Below are 10,800 nucleotides of genomic sequence, written 5' to 3'. Positions count from 1 at the left end.
GCACTATTTTGCGCTGTTTTTGTTGTATTTAATTACAGACAAGCAAACAAACAATCTCAGAGTTTTAGTAGTATATAGATGTTCGATTAATTTTTAATAGAATTTGTTGCTTGATGAATGAATTGCACACGTAATTATCGCGTTTAAATCAAAAGCTATTTAAAATAGTAACAAGCTAATTTATTACATAAATATTGACTAAATTAGGCATATCTGTTTATTTTTATATAAAAAACAAAGGTTTTACCTTCACAATATTAATCTCTTAAAAATATGCTGTGAATGATTGAAAGTGTTTTCGATAGATGGCAGTACATTATGTGCAAAACTAGTAGAACTGATACTGTATGCCTGTCATTTACCCAATTGCTATTGACAGTGTAATCTTGAAAAACGATAGTGTTGGTTTAAGTGGAATCCAAGCTCGAAATTGAAATGGACAAATATAAACTCAACGAACTATTGAGGAAATATAATAACTGTCTGTGCTTAATCCTAAGCTCGTGGATCTACTAACGAGTCAACTCAATCTAATAGTTATAAGTTTTACTTTTCTTATATAGTGATTTGTGGTATTATGTATTTCTAGTTTGGTATATAAGATTATTTTTATCAATATTAATGTTATTGATAAGTCATTTTAGCTCTTAACTATATGGTTAACTAACTTGTTCTCAATAATGTTTACGCTGTTTGCCAACAATTTCTAATAATGTATAAATTGAGGTGATCTTGGAGGCGGAAATGAAATATATATATATTCTAAATGTTCCTTCGGATGCAGATATATTTCTTTCTCGTTATCAATAAACAGAAGAACTGAGAAAACGGGTTTCACTAATGAGCAACAGAGAAAGATGTAAACATCAGAAATGAGAAATAGTTCCATAGTACAGTACATTAAAACAAAATCAATAAATAATTTTGTAAGTATCAAACATGTCATTTATGAGAGTCCGTGCCTATATATATATATAATTACATTTGCAATAGTTTATTTTATTACCTGAAAATCAAACTAAAAGAGAATGTCTGTGCCGTACAGCACAAAATATGTTTAGTTAGTGTTTAGAAGGTGTTACAAAAACAAACATGAGATCCAATCTATCATTTGATTCACCACTTGTCACTGAGTTATGCTGTTTCTTCCGAACTCTAATTGTGCCTTTACAAATATAATCGTCAGTAAACTTTGTACATATGTATTGTTCACAGAGGTATAACCATTTGAAGCTAAGACTTATAAACTCCTATTTTTTCACGTGCTGTCTGTTAATTTGTTCCAGTCATTATTATCACACATTTTCAGGCCAAGTGCGGACACTATCAAATCCACGAAGCTGACTGGACCAGTTTAACTGCTCCGCCCGCCTAATATTCTTGTCAATCCCATGCTATGTCAAGCACAGTCGAATGCTTCATTGGTCAACAAAATTGAAGTGTGGAGGCAATCGATGCATGGTTACTATAGCAACGGTCTGCAACTTGCTCTCCCCGTCTTTAGGGGGCGGATTCATTGTCTCGATTTTTTGGTAATGTGGCTTGATAGTGGTTTCCTATTTAAACGGAGAGAGGGCAGAGAGTGAGTGGCACATGTGGCTTAGAGGCTTGCACCTGTAAGATAGAAATGCAAATACCCTGACTGGAGCATCTCATCCTCTGACAGCATCAGTAGAAGATCCAAGGAATCAAGGTGTGTAAAAGTTTAATTTCTCTTACTTTTGTAAATGAATGACACACTTAGAGTAGGTAAAGAACTCGAGCCCAGGAACTAATGGTTCATTCCACAATTCTGGTTGGTTTAAGCGTTGATGAAGTGTAAGTAGAGACACGCGCCATATGTCACCTACGGTTTAAAGGATCCGCATGCCAAGACATTGTGCGCTAGTGCACGAGCAATTTGGCGCCCATTTCACTTCACAGGCATTAATGTGAGTACAGAAGATCACAGAAGTGAATAGCGTGTGAGCACGTTGGTTTGGTGAGGTGTATGAACACGGCCAAGAAGGTTGAATGTACTTCACGCGCTTCAATTCGCCCAGATGCTTAGAATGGTGAGCGTAAGTTCTATATCAACCTCAGCAATTTATTCACAAAATAACGACTCATCTACATGGGTTATCCCATGTTATTAGTCCAGGTTTACCACGGAATTATACTTAATAGAATCTTCCTTCACTTTAAAAAAACAAAACCGTTCTAAAGCCATTATCACGTTGAACATTTAACGTTAGAAATGCAAGTACTGGGAGCAAGATAAACCGTAACTTATACATGAGTCAGTTTTATCATTATAAACACCTTAGGTATCGAAAATAACAGGAAAAAAAAGCAACAAAAAGCTCATATAACTGCTGAAATCTAATTCCGTGGGCGGGAATTTGTTTCATCAAGAAATGCGATACTTTAGAGGACAGACAACATGTGATACCGGAAACATTAAGTGACAGACTGCTCTATCGGCAGATTGGCGCGGTTAAAATACCGGTTAAACGGGAACAGAACTGAACAGAAAAGTTATATTTAAATCATGCATCCGAAATCCTTTAAAATAACGAAATAAATAGAAGCTACAAAAAAGATGGTTTGTAAGTGCCTACGTAAATATAATATATTTACTTTGCTTACATTGTACCTGGTGTAAATTCTACATAATAAGTATATCTGTCACCTCGCGCCTGGTGCAAATTCCATATAATAAATAAATTCCCCAATTTATCATAGAAACATGTGTTTAATTTAGCACAACTCGACTTTGAGCTAAAATTTATAGAAACCAAATTTTTTGACCTAAACACTTGAATACTGTACGAATAGAAACGGCTGTTATTAACGTACCATCCATTACACAAACTTTGGAAGAGCTTGATTTACAAAATCAGTGTATGAATTTATTCCTGTTTATTCATTCTACAGTTGTTAGAGAAAGAAGTTAAAAACCAATGCAACGTGTATTTTGTTACAGCACTGTGTTAGAACTCGGTGTTACAGAATGCTGTTGTTACAGCTCTATGTTACAGAATGTTGTTGTTACAGAGGAGTGTATAAAAGAGCGTTGTTGTTACAGCACGGTGTTACAGAGGGCTGTTTTTACAACTTGGTGTGCCAAAATATTGTTGTTACAGATCGCTGTTGTTACAAAGTTCGAAAGTGTCAATGGTTAATAAACAGATTCAAACTTACACCACTTTTATCTAAAATGGTGTTGATTCTAATTCCCTAACTTTAGTAGACTATGAAGATGCTACCACTATATGGGATTCCAGTTAATAAAGAATTCTAAATATTAGGGAAATGTTATTCTTACGTAATATTTGTATAATTGTATGATCCAAGGGATGAATTCTGGTAAAAAATAGTATCACATTAAGTTTGCTTTCTAGAAGAAGGGAAAACTTTAACTTTAATACACCTACGTTAAAACATAATTTCTAAATGAGGCTGCTATTCTCGTGATCGATCGAAACATGACAGTTGCCAGCGTACAGTTAAGAAACATGCGGCGTTGGTTTAGATGGAGAATACTAAACGAGCACTTTAGAAAGTGAAGGCATCCAAAATATAAAAAATTCCAGAACACTAGTCATATTTGATTTATTATAATTGTACTTCCTTTCTGAAATCGTTTTATACATTCATAACATAATATAATATAACATAATGTTTTGGGACAACATGGGACCTATTGGTCCATCTTGGCTGTCCCATTCTCTAAACTAAACTAAAAATATTAATAAATAAATTTCAATAAATCTTAAAGTCACCCCGTATCATTCATACACTTATCAAGCTTTCTCTTAAACTGACTTGAATTTACTGCCTCCACAAAATCCAAAGACAACCTATTCCAAAGGCCAACCACCATGTTAGAAAAATGAAATTGTCTTAGCTGAAGATGACTTCTACCTTGCCAAAATTTATATTTGTGTCCTCTAGTCCTACTATTAAGTTAAGTATGAAAAAAATGATGCATGAACACTGTGAATTCCCTTTACAGTTTTAAACACCTCAATCAGATCCCCTCTAACTCTTCCTTTTTCAAGAAAAACAACTTGAGATATTTCGACTTTTCGTATGACAACTCCTCCATTCCAAGCACCATTATAGTAACCCTCCTTTGAACTTTTTCAACAATTCAGTGTACTTCCTAAGGTAAGGTTCCCAAGACTGAACAACATAACACTCCAAATTTGGCCTAACCAGAAACCTATACAATGAAATTATAGCCTCTTGACACTTGCATTCATTATTTTTGTAGATACAACTTAAAATCTAATTTGCCCTACTACTAGCAACAGCACACTGCTTGGATGGCTTAAGAGGCTGATCAACTATTACACCAAGATTCCTTTCTTTCATGACAATGGTAAGGTTATTCCCATCCAAATTATACTCATAGTTCAAATTATGATAACCCACATGCATTATCTTGCATTTATTATACTTAAAACCCACTTGCCATTTATTTGCTAACTCATTAAATGATCTAAATCCTTTTGTAAATCAGCAGCACCCCTTCACAGCTAGCAACACCCAAGACCTTAATATCATCTGCAAATTTAAGTAATTTATTGACAAATCCTTCATCTATGTCATTGATGTAAACCCAAAAGAGCAAATGTCCTAAAACTAAGCTCTGAGGTACCCTACTTGTAACACTAATCCAGTTTGACTGAACTCCATTTGTAACAACCCTCATTCTTCCATCCAGCCACTCTTCTATCAAATTTGCTAACTTATCCGCCACACACCTATAGAGATATTTTTTAAAAGCCTTTTATGTGGCACCTTGTCAAATGCTTTCTGAAAATCCAGATTCACCAAATCTACACCCTTACCCTCATCTACATAAGCAGTAACATTTCAAAGAATGTAAATAGATTTGCAAGGCAATATTTTCCCTTAGTGAAATCATGTTGACTATCCAATAAAATTCTAAACTTTGTTAAATAGCTTTGCAAAACATCGTTTATCAGACTTTCCAAAACTTTCCCACAATTGATGTAAGACTAATAGGCCTATAATTACTGGGACAATTTTTTCACCTTCCTTGAAAAGAGGAGTGACATTAACTAACTTCCAATCCTCTGGTACTTGCCAATTATTTAAGGCTCACATATACAATTCTTAACCTCCTTCAAAACCCTTGGGAAAATATCTAGCCCAGGAGCTTTATCGTTCTTTAAACTTCCCATTTTTTTAACAGCTCAGAATTAATGCAGTCGTCTTGTTCGATCTTGTTTCTGAAGAAACAGCAAAATTTAATAACCCAGCCATCTCATAATCATCAGATACAAACCTTTCTTTATCATCCTACCCCCATCCTAACATTTTGTATTTAAATAAATTTCTACTGTTAATTTTTACATTTTCAGCTAACCTTTTTTTCCTACATACTTTTTGATTTCCTAATTTCCTCTTTCACCAACTTTCTTGATCTTCTATAATCTTCTAAATCTATCGTCATTCTAGTCAATTTAAATTTCTTAAATTTATGATGTTTTCTCTTCTTCAATTTTATCTCTTATACTTTTAGTGAGCCAACCTGGTTTTTTTCTTGCATCTACCCTTTTCTTTCTATGAAGAATATGTTTACCTTGAATTTTTAAGCTTTATCTTTAAAACTTTTTCACATCTGATCAGTGTCTCCAAATAACCCATCTGCCCAATTCACAACAGATAATTCTTTCACATCCCTTCAAAATTAGCTTTTTTGAATTTTGTAAACAAAATATCATTGTTCCTTATCTCCATATGCAGCAAAATATAAAACCTAATAGAGCAATGATCACTTGCACCCAGATGTTCCCCGATTTCCACCCTCTCGATCATTTCTGTATTGGAAGTCAACAATAAATCTAAAATGGCATTGTTTCTAGTAGATTCTTGACTAATTGGTGAAGAAAGCCATCTTGAACAGTTTCCAAAAACCTTTCTCCCTCACAGTTTGACTCTAGATTTTCCCAATCTATATGCCTGAAATTAAAATCACCCATAATTATGACTTCATTAACAGCTAAAATCTTAATCTCACTGTAAAGTTTCTCACTAATTTCATCAGTATCATCTGGTGGTCTGTAACAAATTTCCTCTAAAAGCCTTTTCCCTTTATATCCACTAATAGAAATCCAAATGGTTTCAATCTCCTTGCTATTATCTTTAATATCTTTAACTTCAACAGGATGTAACTCACAATTTACATATAGAGCCACTACCCTCCATTTCTTTGGTAATTTACCCTATTAAATAGCCTGTAACCCTGCAATTCAAATAAAATTCTGTTATAAAAATCAACTACATTTAACCATTAAAATAACATTACAAGAGTAACAATTAAGCCTATCCTTATAACTATTTATGTACTCATTTCCTATGCTAAACTTTTCTCTTTTTTTTTTGCATTTAGTTTATCCTGGCCCTCACCACTGTCTAGTTCTAGTTTAAAACTTCCTTTTCAGTTGTGTTAACAGCCCTAGCAAACAAGCCAGTCCCTACCTATTCAAATGTAAACCATTCATTCCAAAATGCTTCCTTCTTCCATTCAACTGATCCCACAAGTCCAACCAGTCAATCTGCTCATCCTCACATCCTCACCTAAGCCTAGCATATAGCCCTAGTGACCTACTTATAACTTCATCCCCACTGTTGATTCTGGGCAGTATCCCAGACAAAATTAATGTATGGCCTTTTTGTTTAAATGCCTTTATCAACCCCTTGCACTTATTAATTAGCTCTTCTGACCTACCTTCCCCCATATCATTAACCCCTACGTGCACAACAAAAACTGCATCTCTGCTAGCCCCTTTACTATATCTCTTGCTCTGTCAGCTATATCTTCCACCTGTGCTGACTTTTCGCTTAATAATGGTTAGCGTTGCAGGTGCCAATATTCTGAATAATTTCCTTGAAAAACTGTGTGGAATATAGGTTGGAATAATGATAATTTCTATATAAATTCACAACATTAGGCAATTTACAGACAACTTTGTATTTAATGCAATTCATAGCAGTAATAAGTTTTGTAAGGCTTGAACACCATCTTTACGCGTTTGAATTTTTACTGGACGTGGTTGAATGCTCTCTTATACATCTCCCAGTTTTTGTGTCCAGTAGTGAATATATACTATACATCCTTCGGTGTTTTTCGTGTGTGAAACACTGCTTTACATCTTTGAGATTTACTGCACACGTTTTAATCGTTCTATTGATACACAACCGTGTTCTCCCATCCATATTTTAGTGCCCATTATACACTCTTAAGTTTTTTATTCCAGAATTGAACACCTTCCTTACACTTGCATCTTAACATCCAGGTTGTCTTAGGAAATGATGTATCATTATTTCTCTTTTCAGATTCGCGATCAAAGAAACTTTATGAGAACTTTTGTATCAAAATCTGATACATATTTTGTTTAAAAGAAAAAATAAATTTATTGAAACCTCATTCAACAAGTCTGAGAACCAGAAACGTAATTTGACCTGAGTCTTCTACTTTAGTTCCATGAACATCAGAAATAACCCATAAATATACCATTAATTTTTTTAGAAATATAGGTATATTTAACGTTACGAGAAATTTTAAACAATTTCCTTCGGATGTTTATTTTAACTTATTTCTGTTATAAGCTCTGGCCCGACATGGCCTGGTGGTTAGGATGCTCGACTAGCAATCTGAGGGTCGCAGTTTCGAATCCCCGTCTCACCAAACATGCTCGCCCTTTCAGCCGTGGGAGCGTTATAATGTGACGGTCAATCCCACTATTCATTGGTAGCCCAAGAGTTGGCGGTGGGTGGTGATGACTAGCTGCCTTCCCTCTAGTCTTTCACTGCTAAATTATGGATGGCTAGCGCAGATAGCTCTCGTGTAGAGATATAAGATATGTTTCTTCTTAAAGTTGTTTTTAAAATTAAGGTTGTTGTAAGGTCTCGTTTATAGCGTATAAAAACTGATCTCTAACTGTGAATTTCATTTCAAACAGTTTGGTAATGACAAGAAAATGTTTTGTGTTAATTCCATAAGTGGGGTGAGGCGAGATTCATGAAAAACTTATAACAATAACATATCCACCCTACGATTTTAGTCAACGGGAAAAACCAGGTTTTTGTAAGATTTTTGCTTGATCATCTTTTATCCAATCGAAAGAAGTTCTCTTAAACTTATTGTTATTTTTATAGAAATGGTAATGTTTGTAAAAAGATATTTGTTTTTTTTTTATTTTCGCATCTCTACAAACGTAGTTAAGAATAATTGTATGTCATAAGAATTGTTTTGAAATGTACAATTTGCTTAATATCACGTTGTAGTAGAATCTAGAACACATAAGCTAGAGTGTACAGTTATACAGTCGTTCTGTGAAAAGTATTTTGTACCTGGTCGAGCTATACGTTCTTTGAAAAGCGTAAAAGGAGCAAGTACCTAGTAGCGTGTTCTTTGGTTTCTTGCAACATTCGCTCGAAGTGATCGAGTTATATTCTTTCTTGTTTAATGAAACTCTCACAGAAGGTTTGTTCAATAAAAGTAAACGCTGCCCGAGCTAGTTTAGGCCTTTTAAAACTTTGCACCCTACATGGGTTCTGTTAACCCATTTCTTTACCTGAACCCTCCACGCGTCCTGTAAACTCATTTTTTTACGTGCACTCTCCATGCGTCCTGTAAATCTATTTTTAGCTGCACCATCTATGGGTCCTGTAAAGGCATTTTTTTACTTGTACCCTCTATAGGTTCTGTAAAGCCATTCTCCATTTGCACTCTTCATAGGTCTTATAAACCCATTCTTTACCTGCACCCTCTATGGGTCCTGTGTAATCCTATTCTGTAAATGTATTTCCTTATTAATAGCATCGATAAAGCTCATAACAATTTTACACACATTTCGGTATCTACAGTCAAGTAATAATTACAATCAGCCCTGTTACGTGATTTTTGCTGTCACCTTTGCTTGCTAGATAACTATCAAACGTGATTTACGTGATAATAACCAGAAATCTGATATCTCAAGGATTTTTTGATGCTAAGCTCTGTAAATGTTGGGGTAGTGTAGGAGAGAAATGTGATGCTGAAAATAGTATTATCATGTAAAACATAGTTGTTGTAGTTATCATGCCATCAAGGTTGACGGCAGATGTTATTTAAAACAGTGTTATTGCATAAAACAAGAGTTTTTGGAGTTATCACGCAATCAGGGCTGATAACAGATATAATTTAGATTAAAGCTATCACACATAAATTGGAATTAAAATCAAATAGATAAATAAAATTCAATGTTTAAGAGTAAACAAATAAAACTGATGAAAATAATGACTTAAGTTTTCTAGATGTGTTGGTTAAAAACGATATGTATGGTAATTTAGAAACATCAGTTTATCGAAAGCTTTTTACTGTTGCCATGTCACCAAACGTTCTATACTTGTATTCAAAAAACGAAAAAGAAGATTTATGATGTGAATAGCTATTAATCAAACTTGTGACTTGAAAGTAAATTCAATCCAAGTATTAAAAGTCAGCTAAACAACCGCTGTGGTACGAAAAATCGAAAACAAAAAAAAACTGTAATTAACACTATAACATTATAGTTTTAAAGATCGCCAGAGGAAGAGCGTCCCAGCCCGAAACGTTGTAAATACTAAAATATCTATTTCGCATTAGCCATTTTTCGGGGTATAAGTTTTCCATTTTTTGTTTTCAATTCAACTATTGCTGATGAAGCTTTTAGTAAATTTACTAAATGTTCAATCTATATTCAAAATAATGTCGAAATCGTCTCATTGGTTAGCGTACCGGACTGTGGATCTGAGATTCCCGGTTCGAGTCTTGTTACAGCCAGAAAAATTAAACGTTGTGTTCCGGACTTTGGGGTGGTGGTAAAATATCACTATTCGATCTCCAACAAATATCACAAGAGCTGTTGATAGGTTGGGTTGACTAATTGTCTTCCCTCTACTCCATCACTTCATAATTAGAGAAGGCTGGTGTAAATAGCTCTCGAGTAGCTTTAAACGAAATGCAACAAAACAGACAATCTCATTAATACAATTTTAAGTAATACCAAAGTTAAAATAGGTTTAATTGATAAAAAATGGGACTTATGAAATATAATGTGGATGTGGTAGTATTTTTTATTGGTCAAACTAAAAGGAACATAAAATACACATTACAGGAACATGAATATTATGTAAAAAATAATGATAATAAAATTGAAAATTCAGTCAGAGCAGAACATGATTCTATCCCAATTTAATAGTATTATTGCCAAAAACATCTGTGAATCTTTACAAATAATAAAGACTTAATAGAGTACTTAGTATTTAAATAAACAGAAAATAATATTCAGCTAATCTTAGTGTTGGTATATGCTGTGACCTCGTGTCAAAGGTTGGTCAACAAGTTATATAAATAGTGGAGAGTGTAATGTCACGTGACTTGTTATAAATTTATAAATATAATACTCTTGTTCAAATTACTTCGTCAAAATATGTAGAGTGGTTTTTAACTGAAGCCCGTTGGCGGCCTGAATAAAAATGTTTGAATTATGTACTGATAAATATTATATTTTATTTACTTTACATTTTACACAAACACTGATCATTTATACTTAAAACGGGAATTGTCGCAGTTATCGCTTGAAGTAGAAGTTATCGGAGTTATCACATAAACAGGGCGGATAGCAATTATCACTCAATATAGAGCTATCACATAATCAGGACGGATAGCAATTATCACTCAATATAGAGCTATCACATAAACAGGACGGATAGCAATTATCACTCAATATAGAGCTATCACATAAACAGGACGGATAG

At 34.0% G+C, this 10,800-nt stretch overlaps 1 protein-coding gene across 1 annotated transcript in view; it reads left to right on the top strand.

Moving 5' to 3' along the window:
• The first annotated feature begins 1,672 nt into the window (after positions 1 to 1,672).
• Positions 1,673 to 10,800, top strand: part of LOC106457408 (paired box protein Pax-6-like) — a 95,413-nt gene continuing 86,285 nt past the window's right edge. Inside the window, exon 1 of the mRNA XM_022383323.1 lies at positions 1,673 to 1,693. The gene's annotated coding sequence lies outside the window, so the exon portion shown is untranslated. The remainder of the gene's footprint in view (positions 1,694 to 10,800) is intronic.

The sequence above is a fragment of the Limulus polyphemus genome, unplaced genomic scaffold, assembly GCF_000517525.1.
Source record: "Limulus polyphemus unplaced genomic scaffold, Limulus_polyphemus-2.1.2 Scaffold327, whole genome shotgun sequence".
In the NCBI taxonomy this organism is placed as follows: domain Eukaryota; kingdom Metazoa; phylum Arthropoda; class Merostomata; order Xiphosura; family Limulidae; genus Limulus; species Limulus polyphemus.
The sequence above is the reverse complement of the archived record's forward strand: the minus strand, read 5'-3'. Positions and strand labels throughout refer to the sequence as shown.